Below are 15,892 nucleotides of genomic sequence, written 5' to 3'. Positions count from 1 at the left end.
CTCAAAAAAACTATGCATAATCCTTTTCTTATGAATACAATTTCTGTATGGTATGAAGCTCACAAGTTTTTAGATGAAGCAATTACATTGTCAGGTTTGTCACCAATTTGGGGTAATACAAATTTTGTGCCGGGGAGAAGTGATAAGGGATTTAAAAACTGGATGTATAAAGGAATAAGTCAAGTAAAAGATTTTACGAGGAAGGTATAATGTTGTCATTCCAACAACTGATGAGAAAATACGATATCCCTCAGAAACATTTTTTCAAATATTTACAAATAAGAAGTTTTATACACTCTGAAATAAAAAATTATTTAGAACCCCCTTTGTCAATTATAGAAAATCACACGTTAAAACATTTAAGGGACAAGGGCAATCTGTCATTCTTTTATAATATACTTTTAGAGGGATCAAAAGAGAGTTCGCTGTTTTATTTAACAGCATGGAAGAATGATCTTCAGGAAGACATTTCTAAAGAAGAATGGATGGAATCTTGTTTATTTGCCCAAAATCACAGCATCAATACTAGGTGTAAATTACTGCAATATAAATGGCTTATGCGGACCTACATTACCCCAGTAAAACTACATAAATTTACTCCAAATATTCCAGATAGTTGTCTAAAATGCAAACAAGAAATTGGTACCCTTTATCATTGTATATGGGAGTGTAATGAGATTCAAGGATTTTGGAAGGAGATTGTTTTTATGATTGGTAAACTGGTTGAAGAAAATGTTCCTCTTGCACCTAAATTTTGTTTGTTTCATATATACCCAGTAAATTTTGAGGTGAATTCAAGAAAGCGAAAACTAATTGATTTCAGTTTGCTTCAGGCCAAGCGTGCTATTGCTTTAAAATGGAAGGAGACCCAAGGACCCTCCTGTAGTCAGTGGTTTAAAGAAATGACCTGCAACCTTGCCTTGGAAAAACTGACTTATGTCGCTAAAGGGAAACTAAAGGACTTTTACAAAATGTGGGCTCCCTTTTTGCACTACTGTAACCAAGTTGATCAGACAACATGGGATGACTGAAATAGCAAAGTAAACTACACAATGTAAGGCTGTGAACTGTGATACTGAAATACTATTTTTTTTTGTCTTTGTTTATATTGTTTTAATGTACAAACAAAAGCCAATAAACATTTTTTGAAAAAAAAAAAAAAGAATTCTTTTTGGCACTTCAAACTGATAAATACATTTCAAAATGCACTTCGTAACCTCAGCAGCCGACTTTGTTGTTAGAGGATATGCCTGTGCCCATTTGGTGCAATAATCAATAACAACACATATGTACTGATTTTGCTGGTCAGTCTTCACCAACTTTCCTATAAGGTCTATTCCGACCAGTTCAAATGGACATTTGGTCTGTCAACAGACAAGAATAAATAACAATTCAAAAACAAATGTATAACACTTCACAATACATATAGGACTGGTTTTCACAGACAGGGCTTATACTAAGGTAAAGAATGAACACATTATTATTTCTAATTTCCATTAATATTCACATTTATAAAATACTTTTTTTGGTACCTTAATTGGTGTGTATACTGTCTCAACCTTTATGGTCTCCTTGTTTTTCTGGCAGACTGAACACTCAGATACCTGGGAATGTTTAATATATGAATTGATTGTAAATTATACATTGTTATATGATAAAACAAATTTTTTTATGAACTTAAGTCTTATAAGCCTAGCCATTTCTCTATGTCTGCTGACATGCCAGGCCAGTAGAACCGCTGAGAAATGGCATCTCTTGTTTTGAGCTGTCCAGCATGTGCACCTATGTCACTAAGATGGAACTCTTTAAATAGTGTGTCAGCCTCCTCTGCACTGCACACAACTTTACATCTTTGGGACATCTTGTTTCGGATGTAAAACAGATCATCATCTGAACAAAAAAATTATTAATAGTAACCACATACAAAACAATAGTGGTGCAACGGATCATCATTGATCCGTGATCCGTTCGGATCAATATATTCGGTTCGGCACACACGTGATCCGCGGATTAATTTATGAAAAAAAAAAAAAAAAAAAGTTGTGCGCATGTTCAGTCCACACACAGCGTGGTCATGGCGAGCGGAGGAACGGAGGAGCTTGAACGCCCCGCGTCATTTAAATCCCCTGTATGGGAGCATTTTGGCTTCCCTGGAACACGTGTCTATTTCGCTTCAAACGCTCGCTTTATCATTATATGCGCGCGGCGCGTCCTATTCGCTTTGGACGCGCGAAAGGATTCAAAAAGCATCGAACTAGACGCGAATTTGACGCTCTATTCGCGTATAGTGTGAACGCAGCAAAATGAACAGGCTGCGATGGACAGGCACACACACACACACACACACACACACACGCTGTTTAAAAGCAATTAATTATCTCATCTTTTGGACATTCATCATATTGCATTGGTTTTCATTTCTTGTCCTCAAACAGAGTAATCTGTTTATTTTGAAGTTACACATTCTACATTGATTAAAAAAGAAAATCAAATGTTTTTAATGGTAGTATTATTTTATACAGAAATAAATGATTATAATTCAAATGAGAATAACGTTAAAGTTAATAAAAAAATTAAGGAAACAAATATATTGATCTGAAATATAGCAAATTAATTTTAAATTCATTCAGGTAGCCTACAATTACATATCTCAAGGTCTTTTGAATAAAGGGTGACAGTCTTTCATTATCAACTGTTGTTGTGGACTATATACTGGAGAAGTATTTGTTCTCCATTTGAGTGAGATGTTTTTATGTGGCTAATTGAGCAAAGTGCTTCCATATATTTTATTTTTAGTAGTAGGCTATTAGTTCAAGAATAAAATAAAAATATCGGATTGTTGGTATCGGCAAATAGCCAAAGCTGCGGCATCGGTATAGTATCGGAAGTGAAAAAGTGGTATCGGGACATCCGTGGAAACACATCAAGCATGGCCACGCATTTGAAGCGACATCACCCCGGTGTTTCGCTGACAGGAGTGAAAACGAAGGCTGCTCAACGTTGCACAATCAGACCGGGCTAAACCCATCACAAACGCTATCAAGTGTGTTTATAGTCACGCTTCATGGAATGAACCCGTCGCGCACCCACTGTTGATTTTATATATTTTAATTTAATATTTTAAAAATGTTAATAAACAAAAAGACAAAACTTGTGTTTATTTGTCTTTTTTTTTTTTTTTTTTTGCTGATCCGAAAAATGATCCGATCCGTGACTCTGATCCGAGAAACGATCCGAACCGTGAGTTTTTTGATCCGTTGCACCCCTACAAAACAATGTATAGTCTTTTTTGATAAACATTAATAACATTAATGGAGGAGGAGAAGAGTCAGCATTAAACATTAATAACAAAAGCAGGTAAATTTGGATGCTGTCAGTTTAGACTGACTGAACGTACCCATTATACTTGTTTTCTTTCTGTTTACTGTTTAAATCACTTAAAACTCATTACTGTGTTTACTTGCCACACAAGATAAAAATTTATATAATTAGTACTTTCATCATTTAAAATGCAGTAAATGATTAAACATTACTTTGTCTTACATGGACTTGTTGTTATAAAAACTGCATTGTTCTTTTTTTTGTTCCAAAATCTCAAGCATGGTTCAATAAATTACAACTTTTATAAATTAACCTGTTAAATTTACATATTTATCTATCTTCCAGTTAGGCTAATAAAGCTAATAAAACTCATTTGTCAATTTAAAGGAAAGTTATATAAAATTATAACTTTCTATGAGGTCCCTTGAGACAGCATGTACAAACTCTAGTATGTCAGCTTACCTTATAATTTTTTTCCCGGTGGTCACCATAGGAAAATGCTGTGGGAAAAGAGAAGACTCTGTTAAAGTACGTTAACTAAGAAAAGCATTAAGTAAAGCTAAAGTTTTACACATTTTCAACGGTGTAACGTTAGCTAACGTGACGTCTCAGTTAACTTACTGGTCATGTTGCAGGGTTAATTTTTCAACGAGTTTGTGCAATTTGCTTGTTGGTAATAAACATTTAAACTGTTATCCATTGTACAGTATGTTATGTTGTTGGGAATCACAAAACCGAATATAGCCTAATAAAAAAAATGTAATGTAGGCCCTATGTAAGAGCTGCTGAAGTGGAGATGTCTGGCTCAAAAAAAAAAAAAACATTTTGAGAAAACAGCCTTTAAAGATTTGTATTGTAAAAATGCATACGGTACTTTTTTAGTGGATCCTAAAAAAAAAAAATCACATTTGGATCCGACAACATTGCACAGGGGAGAGACCTTTAACGGTTGGTAGCAGCTTGAGCTATGCAGACAGCGATCACGGAGCACCATGGTGATTTAGAACGCCAACTTTTGTTGAATTTAGGAGAAATTTAGAGACGCAAATAGACTAAAAGTATAGTAAAATAAAAACATTAATGTGTATTTTGTACTTTTTACCACCACAAGTCTGAAAGACATGTTATTGAAGACAAATAGGCCAAAATCTCAAAATTGACCAGTGAAAAAAACGATGTTTTTGCCTGCCATATCTCCCCTTAATACGACTTAACTTTAGTCCAACTTTATATAATTACCAATACAACCAACGTCGACGACTGTTTATTCAAATTTGCGCGCTCAAACATAGACGCGAGTCTGCTCCAGCTAAGTTACAAAAACATGACAACAGAACCTACAATGCTAATTTGGTTCATACTTTTAATAACATGCACCATCATATATATATAAAATAAAATAAAAACAGTCATCAAATTGGCAGAGTTGGACAAATTGACATTTAAACACTTACCGCCGAATCCATTGAATGAGACCACGGAGGAGATGAGACAGGGTTTCTGCAGGTTTCAGTAAGTCAAATTTAAGACCTTTTTAAGACATTTTAAGACCATAAAGATTGAAATTAAAGACCTACACGACGCATTATCCAAGTTAGATAGATAGTAACCTCGGGATCATTACAGTATCTATCTATCTATCCATCCATCCATCCATCCATCCATCCAGGATTATCTGATGTGTGTGTGTGTGAGAGAGGGAGAGGTAGATTTTTTTTTATATAGAAAATTGTACTTTTGCATATTATATTGTAAAAACACAATTATTGTTGATTTTAGTTGATCAAAGTTGATCATAACTAGAGAGGAAATGATGAGATGTTTAAAATTATCACGGTTATCACAGAATCCTGTTCAAAAAGTACTAATACTACAGAATTAAATCAATTCAACAAGTTTTATGTCGAAAAACAGCAAATAAATTGATTAGCATCAATATGCACCTTTTGTTTACGTGAAAAGAATGAGTCAAAGATAAATTACTGACATTTACACATTAGCTTATATTTATTAGTAGTGTTTGGGTGCACCCCCATCCTTCATGTTGACTGAGCTTTCAATGTTGTTATGGAAAGGGGTGATTGGTTGGTTCCTGTCACATGACCTGCGGTGCGTTTGCGGCATTCTGAAAAGTTTAGATTTTTTTCATCTCGTTGGGTCTGGTAAAAAAAATTAGCGCGTCGCTTCAATTATGAGCCCGTAACACTTTTTAAGACCTGACTAAATGAAATTTAAGACCTAGGATAAAAATCTGGCCGTTTTTAAGACTTTTTAAGGCCTTAAATTTAAAGTTCAGAATTTTAGACTTTTTAAGACCCCGTGGAAACCCTGGATGAGATGACGCAGATGCAGCGCAAAAAAAAAAAATCGTATTCAATTTCTTGTAATAGCTACGCATTATTATTTTTTTTGGATAAATATTGTGGAAATAATGTAATTTACTGTAAATATTTCACAGCCTATATCTTGCGAAATCCTGGAAATATTTTACAGTGTAAGTTATACCTATAGTTGTACCTATAATGCAGAAATTCTTGGCTCTCCTTCTCAAGACAAAACGGCTTTTTTTGTTAGAATCTTTAGGATATTCTCCCTCAATTAGATAGTTTTTCAATTCCAAATACTTGTCCGAATCCATAATGTAAAGCAACTTATGCCTATAATAAAAATGTATGCAAGTTATAGTTGGATGTTGGACGGACCACCCATGTGATCTGCGTGCACGAATGGCAAACCGTTAGACCATTTGAAAAAAAAAAAAAATGAACAAACATGCATATACACACAGTTCTTTTTTTTTATGCATTTATTTATCGCGGGGGGCGCGGCAGTGGCTCAGTGGTTCATGTAGGTTGTCTATAAACCGTAAGGTTGGTGGTTCAATCTCCGGTTCCACCTGACCAAGTGTCGAGGTGTCCATAAGCAAGACACCTACTCCAGCTGCCAACCCCGACGAGCTGGATGGCGCCCTGCATGGCTGACACCGCCGTCGGTGTATGAATGAATGAATGAATAGGTCTGTGAAAGCGCTATATAAATGCAGTCAATTCACTGCAAATGTTTATTTGTTAACACTTTGGTAACAGAATTCGGTAACCTTTAAAATAGCCTTATCAGATTTGGTGACCCTATACTGTATGTCTGTTTCTGTTCATGCCAGCCCAAAATAATTTCTACTGTAAGAAGCTGAGGAGTTCACACATTATCAGAGTGAATTTGGAGGATTTCACCTTCATTATGAGTGAAATAGAAGGAGGGTAACAGAATTCGGTAACCTTTAAAATAGCCTTATCAGAATTGGTGACCCTATACTGTATGTCTGCTTCTGTTCATGCCAGCCCAAAATGATTTCTACTGTAAGAAGCTGAGGAGTTCACACATCATCAGAGTGAATTTGGAGGGTAATAGTTTGAAATAGAGGAGGGTAACACAATTTGGTGACCTTTAAAATAGCCTTATAACATTGTACACATAGTAGTACTCGCCCACACCGCCATATATGTCTTTCATTGACTACTGGTTCCGCAAATTAAACATATATCTTATAAAATAATATCCAATTATAACACAAAACACACTGAGGAAAAAACTTTTCCTAAACGTGCACGGACGTCAGGGCGGTTCTCTTCTCGTGTGAGAACATAAACATTAAACATTAATGAACACGGAAACACACGTAGTCGGGCTACTCTGGAAAAAAAAAACACATTGAGCTCAATCTGGGCAAGCAAATAATCATTTATTGTGTAAATAACCATAATTTCTAAACAAACGTTTCATAAATACCTCACCTTTGGCTTATAGTCAGAAGTTACGCTGTTTGCGTAGATCACGCAGCACAGTAACAACCGTGCCCACTACGGTCACAGATTATGACGGTCACAGATTCTGGTGTAACACCGGCACTTCTACACTTTACTCTTAAAGGAGCATTGCGTAGGTTTTTACTTAAAAAAATCTTTAAGATAGAGTTTTCATTTGTACATGTTTGAGCCAACCATGATGTAATAAAAAGAATGACACCTCGACTGTCCACCACAGTTGCCTCTATCAGCCTGTCGGCTCAATCGTGTGTGGAGGAGTCGGGCCCGAATCAGCTATTGCTATTGCTATTGCCGAATTGCTATTCTACAAAATAGTATAGTAGTACAACTATAATAGTAATTGTACTGTATCTAAAAATAAGCATAACGTCTTCAACTCAGTTATATAATTTAGCGTTACTCTACAATAGTCAAAATAAGGGGTCTGTGAGTGCTGGGAGTGTGTGTTACAGTGTTGTGTTAAAATACTTTTAGAAGTAGACTTTAGTTGATAATATAAAGCAGCACTGCAACATTTTACTAAAATATGGTCTGTCAAACAATAACCTTACAGTACTGTAACTTTTCTTACCTCAAACATTATGCTGGTGAGTGGTGAATCTCGATGAGCCGTCAGTGGTTGCCGCGGCAACCCTAGTTGATGTGGTCGTGCTCGTACGAGCGTGCGCACCGAGAACGAGCATGAGACTGGCTGCAGTTCCTCTAACGGCCACTGGTGTCAGTAACGGTTAGAAATTTCAGAACTTACGGAATGCTCCTTTAAGCGTACCTGCACTTTTTCTTGCGTACCGCTACTTCTCGCATGTAGCCGGTATTCTATGAGGCGCGAGCGCGCGCTCGACACCGCGAGAGTGACCGTGTGTGTGTCCGAGAACGCGCTCGACAGTGCGCGAGAGACCGAGGTGCGTTCCATTCGACAGGGTCCCTACGCAGTGTTCACTGCTCCCTCGGGACACTTTTGACCGAAAAGTTTTATATTTAGAATTTTTTTAAAAACTTAGCTTCATCAGAATGGTAGCCTATAGGCTACACAGGGATCTAGTGGTTACACCATCAAATTACCGGTTTTATTTTATTTTCTCTCAACAGATGACGCTACACTGCCTTAAAAGAATGGTAATCTGAAATAATCTGAAACACTACATTAATTGAAAGATTATTATTTTTAAAATTGTAATTATTATTATAATTTTCAATGTAAAAAATGGACCATAATTATTTCATAAATATTAATTAGTAGGCTACCATAAAATGCTCTCAAAATACAAAAGTAAAATATTATTGAACTAAAGTATATTGCATTGATTTTGCTTAAGTTTCATTTTCAGGTGTCCGGTCACGAAGACTCCCAAATGTGGAGCACCAGAGGGAAAAATATATTTGTTTATTTGTAATTTAGTAATGTAACGTAATTATTAGTAATATAACACAAGGTATATCATTATATAATTGTAAATTAATTTTTTCAAAAATAAAATATATACACTTTATTATTTGTTAGAAATCCTTACTCGCGTGCCAAGCCCGCGAAACCATGGCAGCAGCATATGCTGGGGTCTGTGACAATCGCGTGTGCACCTGACTCGCTTCTGCAGAGGACATCCCCTACCGCCAGTTTTTTTAGGTAAGGTTAAAGGTCTTTTTACTTAGCCATTTTATTTCAATTCAATTATTCAAAACATAAGCCCACACAACGAAACAAAATAACACAAAATATGTAGACAGGATAATAATAAAATTGAATCACAAGGACAGTCTGAGCGGATCAGTTTGTTTTTCTCAGGGTAAAAACTCAATGAGTGGTCATAAAATTGACATACTGCCTTTCCCAGTTAATATATCACATTTACTTTTACCACACAAACTGGTTTTCCGTCCTTTTTTGTGCTAACTAACCACTCGTCTGCACTGTTAACAACATTATGTGGTTGCCGTTATTTCTGCGTGACGTCATTTGCGCGAAAGGAGTATCAATCCTATTCAGAGAATCTCCTTAGTTTTTTAGGGTTATATCTGTCATGTTAACAATGCTCAAAGATAAATTTATGAATTATTCATACAATTATCAATAATATCTTCACGTCTTTGTTTGGAAATTAACAAAGTGAAGTAAGCCCCCTCTGCAAGCCTGACAGCTGTGAGCGCGTGAGCTGCCCATCTCTCACACAATGGCGCGTGCACTTAAGACAGAGAGACAGAAAACACTCGCCCGTCATGTTATAAATTATAATAAAATAACACCAGTAATAAATTTCAATATTAAAAATGCATCTTACTGTGATTTAAAAGGCTTCTTGGTTGTTAGAAGGGTTGTAGGTCTCATCAAAAGCATTGTTCTTCTATTAAGTATAGGCTATTTTTGCACATTCATTAATTAGAGCTTTTTTTTACTTTGGGAATTTATACCATGAAAATATTTCTCTTCTCTTTTTTTTCTGTGTCTATTCCCATCTGATTTTTGTAAATGATCAATCTAGCAGTCATCCTGCATTTCTGATTTGCCATACTGATCAGTCAATAATGATCACTGAAAACTGAATGCATTTTTAACTTGTACAGACATTTGCAATACCTACATTCTGTCATGTTTCTTTTTCTCTCCTTTGCTTGTCTCAACAGCCGCTAAAATACACCCCAAAGGCTCTTTTAAGAGCCACTGTACTGAGATATTATCAGTACAGTGTGTATATATATATATATATATATATATATTAGTGGCGCGCTGCGTTAACGCGAGACTCTTATCGCGCGATAAAAAAAATATCGCCGTTAATCTATTCCCCAAGTTGGGTTGGGAGATGGCTCTACTACACAAGCTATGATGACGCAATCTACCCGCGGCCGCGAGGTAAACCCGGCTGCAACGCATATTCGTCGTCATCTTAAGTAAACACGGCTGAAACTGAAAGCTGCAACGTCCATTATTTGGACTTGGTTCGGATTTAAGCCGTCCGACAAACAGCAGCAAACTATCCGAGTGTGTGGGGTAACGGTTCGGTAAGTTAACACACGACTAATCCGTTCTACCACCTCAAATTCAAAACGAAACTGAAACTGATATCACTGAATACCAGCGCGCGTATTATTCTCAATCCAATATATCTTAGTGGTGTAACGTTAACACATAATCTCTGTCTACGCCCGATTTTAAGAATCGTTGTTGTGTTTCTTTTTAACTGAAAAGACATCAGTTAGACAATATTATAACTTTAAATTTGGGGTTTCATAAGCTCAAAGCTATAATAAACATTAGACCTACTTAAGATCTCTGCAGCTAGTGTACTTAAATTTTATTTATCTGCAAAATTATGTTGTATACTTACAGTTTTGCACAATATATGTTATCAAAACTACATATAGCCTACCCTTTAAAAAAAATAGCAGTTGTTTAGCAGGGTCTGTGTAACCTGTTCTGTAATGGTTTTATTATAATATACTGTATATCGTTATCGCAAAAGGCTGCAATGTATATCAAAATATAGATTTTAGGCCATATCGCCCATCCCTAATTGATAGCCTATAGTAGTTGATAATAACATAGGCCTATGTTGCCTACGGACGGTAACAGTACAGAAGTAACCTTTTACAGTCTATGAGTAGAACAGCTTTCTCAAGCAGTTTGTGATGCATTTTTGAAACAGGAGATGAGCCCCTAGTCTAATGCGCCACCTGGCTTGAGAAACCCGTTCTCAAAGACTTAGCCTACTTTTATAGTCATTATTTGGGTAGCACACATATTCTGAATGCCTTCGGCAGAATTCAAATGAGCCATTTTAATCTAGATTAATCTAGATTAATTTCAAAATTAATCTAGATTAATCTAGATTAAAAAAATTAATCTATGCCCACCTCTAATATATATATATATATATATATATATATATATATATATATATATATATATATATATATATATATATAAGTATTGCAAGAAAAAAGGCAAAATTAATGCGATCTTAAGACAATTTTTTTAAATACTCTGCGGGCCGGATTAAACAGCCTAACGGGCCGCATGTGGCCCGCGGGCCGTAGTTTGCCCACCCCTGCTGTAAACAGACTGTCCAACCTGGTGTTCCTGAAATGCAATGGACCACCATTACAGCAGTTTAGTCCACACAATTATGTGAGATCATGGTTGGCAAAGGGACGAAGATCTGCAGATGAACTTGCATGTGAAGCCCCTCACCATTCAGCAGCAGCTGATCCCAAGACCTTCTGGAGCCTTTTTAAAGTAGGTAAACCATCTTTTTGTCTTATAAAATGTAAAACAGAATTTAGATTCCAAATACTTCTGTTTAGGATACTTTTGGTTTCCTTCTGTCTTTGGCAATGAATATGTGTCAGCACAATGGATTACAATTTATTTAACGTAACTTCTTCACTAAATGCAACCCCACACTGCCAACTAATCCTTTACTTCTGGTTCTATCTCTGAATGCCTGTGCCTCACAAAGGCACCAACAAATCTGATGAACCCAATGTTCCTGGGATCCTGATGAGCTGATGAACAACCCCATAACATCCTTTTAACATTCTGTATGAACACCTCTTATATATATTTAATAAATCTTTTTTTTATTCATGTTTTTTTTTTTTTTTTCATGTCAGACATGTATGCTACTTTAAAATATTCAATCAAATAATATAACTTACTTGTCTACTGTTTCTTTATAGCCTAGACTGAATTCACTGCCATCTGTGTAGCTACTCTCTAATTTTATGTCTGGCATTATCCCTGTTCCCCCTGTCTCTGTTGTGTGTGTGTGTGTGTGTGTGTGTGTGTGTGTGTGTGTGTGTGTGTGTGTGTGTGTGTGTGTGTGTGTGTGTGTGTGTGTGTGTGTGTGTGTGTGTGTGTGTGTGTGTGTGTGTGTGTGTGTCCCTAGGGATTGTACAGTTCCAATCTCAGCACCGTTGCTGACTTGAAGGAGTTCCGTTTCACACACACACACACACACACACACACACACACACACACACACATACTGGTACGGGTGGTTTATAAGGACTTTTTCCCCTAAAAAGATCCATCCTGGTTTATGGGGACCCACCTTTCCCTTTGTCATAGAGATTAATAAGAAATATCAAACTGCTCCTTATGGCATGGGGTAAAAAGCTGACTGCTCAGAATTTAATTCTAATAAAACAGTCTGGTAATATGAAGACCTGACAAACTGAAGCACTGTAAGGACAGGGCAGGAGTGGGCGTTTCCTGATTTAATTATGATTTATGAGGACTACCCTGGTTTATCCGGACATCACTCACACATACACACACACACACACACCTAACCCTTAATTATGAGGACTAACCTGGTATAACCTGGACTAACTTTACCCATGAGAGTGCCACATCACTTACGTTTGTTTCAATACCAGCATATAGAAAAACAAAACAGGAAATTATCAGCAATTGTTCTACCTGGCTTAAACTTTAAGAGAGATTTCAGAAAACTAACCTGAGTTTGTAATGTGAGATTTAGCAGGTGTGAAGTGAGTGAAGAGCAAAGAGAGAAGAGGGAAAGTGAAATACGGAAATATTTTAGCTTTAAAAATTAAGAAATTAAAAAACCAAAAGGAGAGTTTACTATTTAACCATCACTGACAAATGCATTCACCCACAAGTATTTTTCATAATTGATCCTTGAATGTCAGTCTTAATTTATTCATTAGATTTGAAGAAGTTTTGTCTAAAGATAGTTTTGAATAAAGCTAAATATTTCCAGTTGATTGGGTTTGGGTTTTGTTAATGTGAAAAGAGAAGATTGTTCAAGACTTATTACTTAAGACGTATTAGTATCTAAATGAACATTGCTGACCATTTGGGTTTAACTGGGCATCAGTAACCATATGAATCATGCATACACACACACAACCCTAACTAACCCTTGATTATGAGGACATTTTGGGTTTAACTGGACCTCTCAAACACACACAACCCTAACTAACCCTTAATTATGAGGACATTTTGGGTTTAACTGGACCTCTCAAACATACACTCTCAAACACACACAAACACCTGACTAACCCTTGATTATGAGGACATTTTGGGTTTAACTGGACCTCTCACACACACACTCTCAAACACACACAACCCTAACTAACCCTTGATTATGAGGACATTTTGGGTTTAACTGGACCTCTCACACACACACTCTCAAACACACACAACCCTAACTAACCCTTGATTATGAGGACATTTTGGGTTTAACTGGACCTCTCACACACACACTCTCAAACACACACAACCCTAACTAACCCTTGATTATGAGGACATTTTGGGTTTAACTGGACCTCTCAAACACACACAACCCTAACTAACCCTTGATTATGAGGACATTTTGGGTTTAACTGGACCTCTCACACACACACTCTCAAACACACACAACCCTAACTAACCCTTGATTATGAGGACATTTTGGGTTTAACTGGACCTCTCACACACACACTCTCAAACACACACAACCCTAACTAACCCTTGATTATGAGGACATTTTGGGTTTAACTGGACCTCTCACACACACACTCTCAAACACACACAACCCTAACTAACCCTTGATTATGAGGACATTTTGGGTTTAACTGGACCTCTCACACACACACTCTCAAACACACACAACCCTAACTAACCCTTGATTATGAGGACATTTTGGGTTTAACTGGACCTCTCACACACACACACTCTCAAACACACACAACCCTTACTAACCCTTGATTATGAGGACATTTTGGGTTTAACTGGACCTCTCAAACACACACAACCCTAACTAACCCTTGATTATGAGGACATTTTGGGTTTAACTGGACCTCTCACACACACACACACTCTCAAACACACACAAACACCTGACTAACCCTTGATTATGAGGACATTTATGGTTTAACTGGACCTCTCACACACACACAACCCTAACTAACCCTTGATTATGAGGACATTTTGGGTTTAACTGGACCTCTCAAACACACACTCTCAAACACACACAAACACCTGACTAACCCTTGATTATGAGGACATTTTGGGTTTAACTGGACCTCTCAAACACACACTCTCAAACACACACAACCCTTACTAACCCTTGATTATGAGGACATTTTGGGTTTAACTGGACCTCTCACACACACACACTCTCAAACACACACAAACACCTGACTAACCCTTGATTATGAGGACATTTTGGGTTTAACTGGACCTCTCAAACACACACAACCCTGACTAACCCTTGATTATGAGGACATTTTGGGTTTAACTGGACCTCTCAAACACACACAACCCTAACTAACCCTTGATTATGAGGACATTTTGGGTTTAACTGGACCTCTCACACACACACACACACTCTCAAACACACACAAACACCTGACTAACCCTTGATTATGAGGACATTTTGGGTTTAACTGGACCTCTCAAACACACACAACCCTGACTAACCCTTGATTATGAGGACATTTTGGGTTTAACTGGACCTCTCAAACACACACAACCCTAACTAACCCTTGATTATGAGGACATTTTGGGTTTAACTGGACCTCTCACACACACACACTCTCAAACACACACAAACACCTGACTAACCCTTGATTATGAGGACATTTTGGGTTTAACTGGACCTCTCAAACACACACAACCCTGACTAACCCTTGATTATGAGGACATTTTGGGTTTAACTGGACCTCTCAAACACACACAACCCTAACTAACCCTTGATTATGAGGACATTTTGGGTTTAACTGGACCTCTCACACACACACAACCCTAACTAACCCTTGATTATGAGGACAAACTGGGTTTAAATGGACATCACTATTAACTCCACACATAGCAGGAGTACCTGTATTAGAGTTAACCATACTAAACCAAATCAACTATTCTACATTAAAGAGTGAATTCACAAATGATTGTGCATCTTTTTGCTGCCACTAAACCTGTAAAAGTAATACGCACACCTAAGGAAATAGTGCTACAATGTGCTGTTGCTATATCAACCAACATATACACATGTGGTGCAAAATGAACCTGGTTGGAGAAAATTCAGTGAACAAAGATCAGCAAGTTTTACACTTCATAGAAGACTAGTTAAAGGGCAATTAGATGAAGAAATGCAACTAGACAGCCAATAAAAACTAACAAAATTAAACTGAAAGGGCAATTTTTATTTTGCAAATGGTAAAAAAAAGGCTCAACAACTGAGATCTAATAAGGCCATTATTAGAGATGCACCGATTGATCGGCTTGGGACCGGAATTGGCCGATTTTCACGTGATCGGTCATGACCGCCGATCGGCCGGTCAGTCTGACACTTGCCGATTTTATACCGGTCAAACACACTCGGGTGCCGCATGATTAACATCGCGCAACATCAGCATCACACGTGCACACGGAACACACATGTAGAAAACCTTGTGAATTACGTCAGTTTCACACCGCAAGCGTGAGAGGCGCGTATTTTTTTCGGCGTGCATGTTAGAGTGAGCAGCAATGAAGCGGTTTCGGCGCAGAGTCTATTTTTGCTGCGCTGCTCACACTCAATTAAAGTGAAAGCACACTTTTTTTGATGGGCAAAATAAATGATTTCACACAAAAAGTGCCCAAAATGCACAGAATTTGCATGTCTAGTGTGTTTTAACAAGAACTGGAGTAGGCTATGTCAGAAAAGAAAATGAAGAAGACTCAAAAATATTTATAGAAAATTCACCCATTTAAACTTGTTTTTATTATTCAGTTTGGGTAGAAGTATATGGTGTTTTATAAA

General features: G+C 37.1%; 1 protein-coding gene across 1 annotated transcript in view; it reads right to left on the bottom strand.

Moving 5' to 3' along the window:
* LOC308689308 (uncharacterized protein) overlaps positions 1-15,892 on the bottom strand; it is a gene marked incomplete at its 5' end in the record, with an annotated part of 219,931 nt that overhangs the window by 153,290 nt on the left and 50,749 nt on the right. The window lies entirely within an intron of this gene.

This window comes from Scardinius erythrophthalmus (genome assembly GCF_964197995.2).
Source record: "Scardinius erythrophthalmus genome assembly, chromosome: 4".
Taxonomy (NCBI): Eukaryota; Metazoa; Chordata; class Actinopteri; order Cypriniformes; family Leuciscidae; genus Scardinius; species Scardinius erythrophthalmus.
This window is presented reverse-complemented; position numbering and strand designations above follow the sequence as displayed.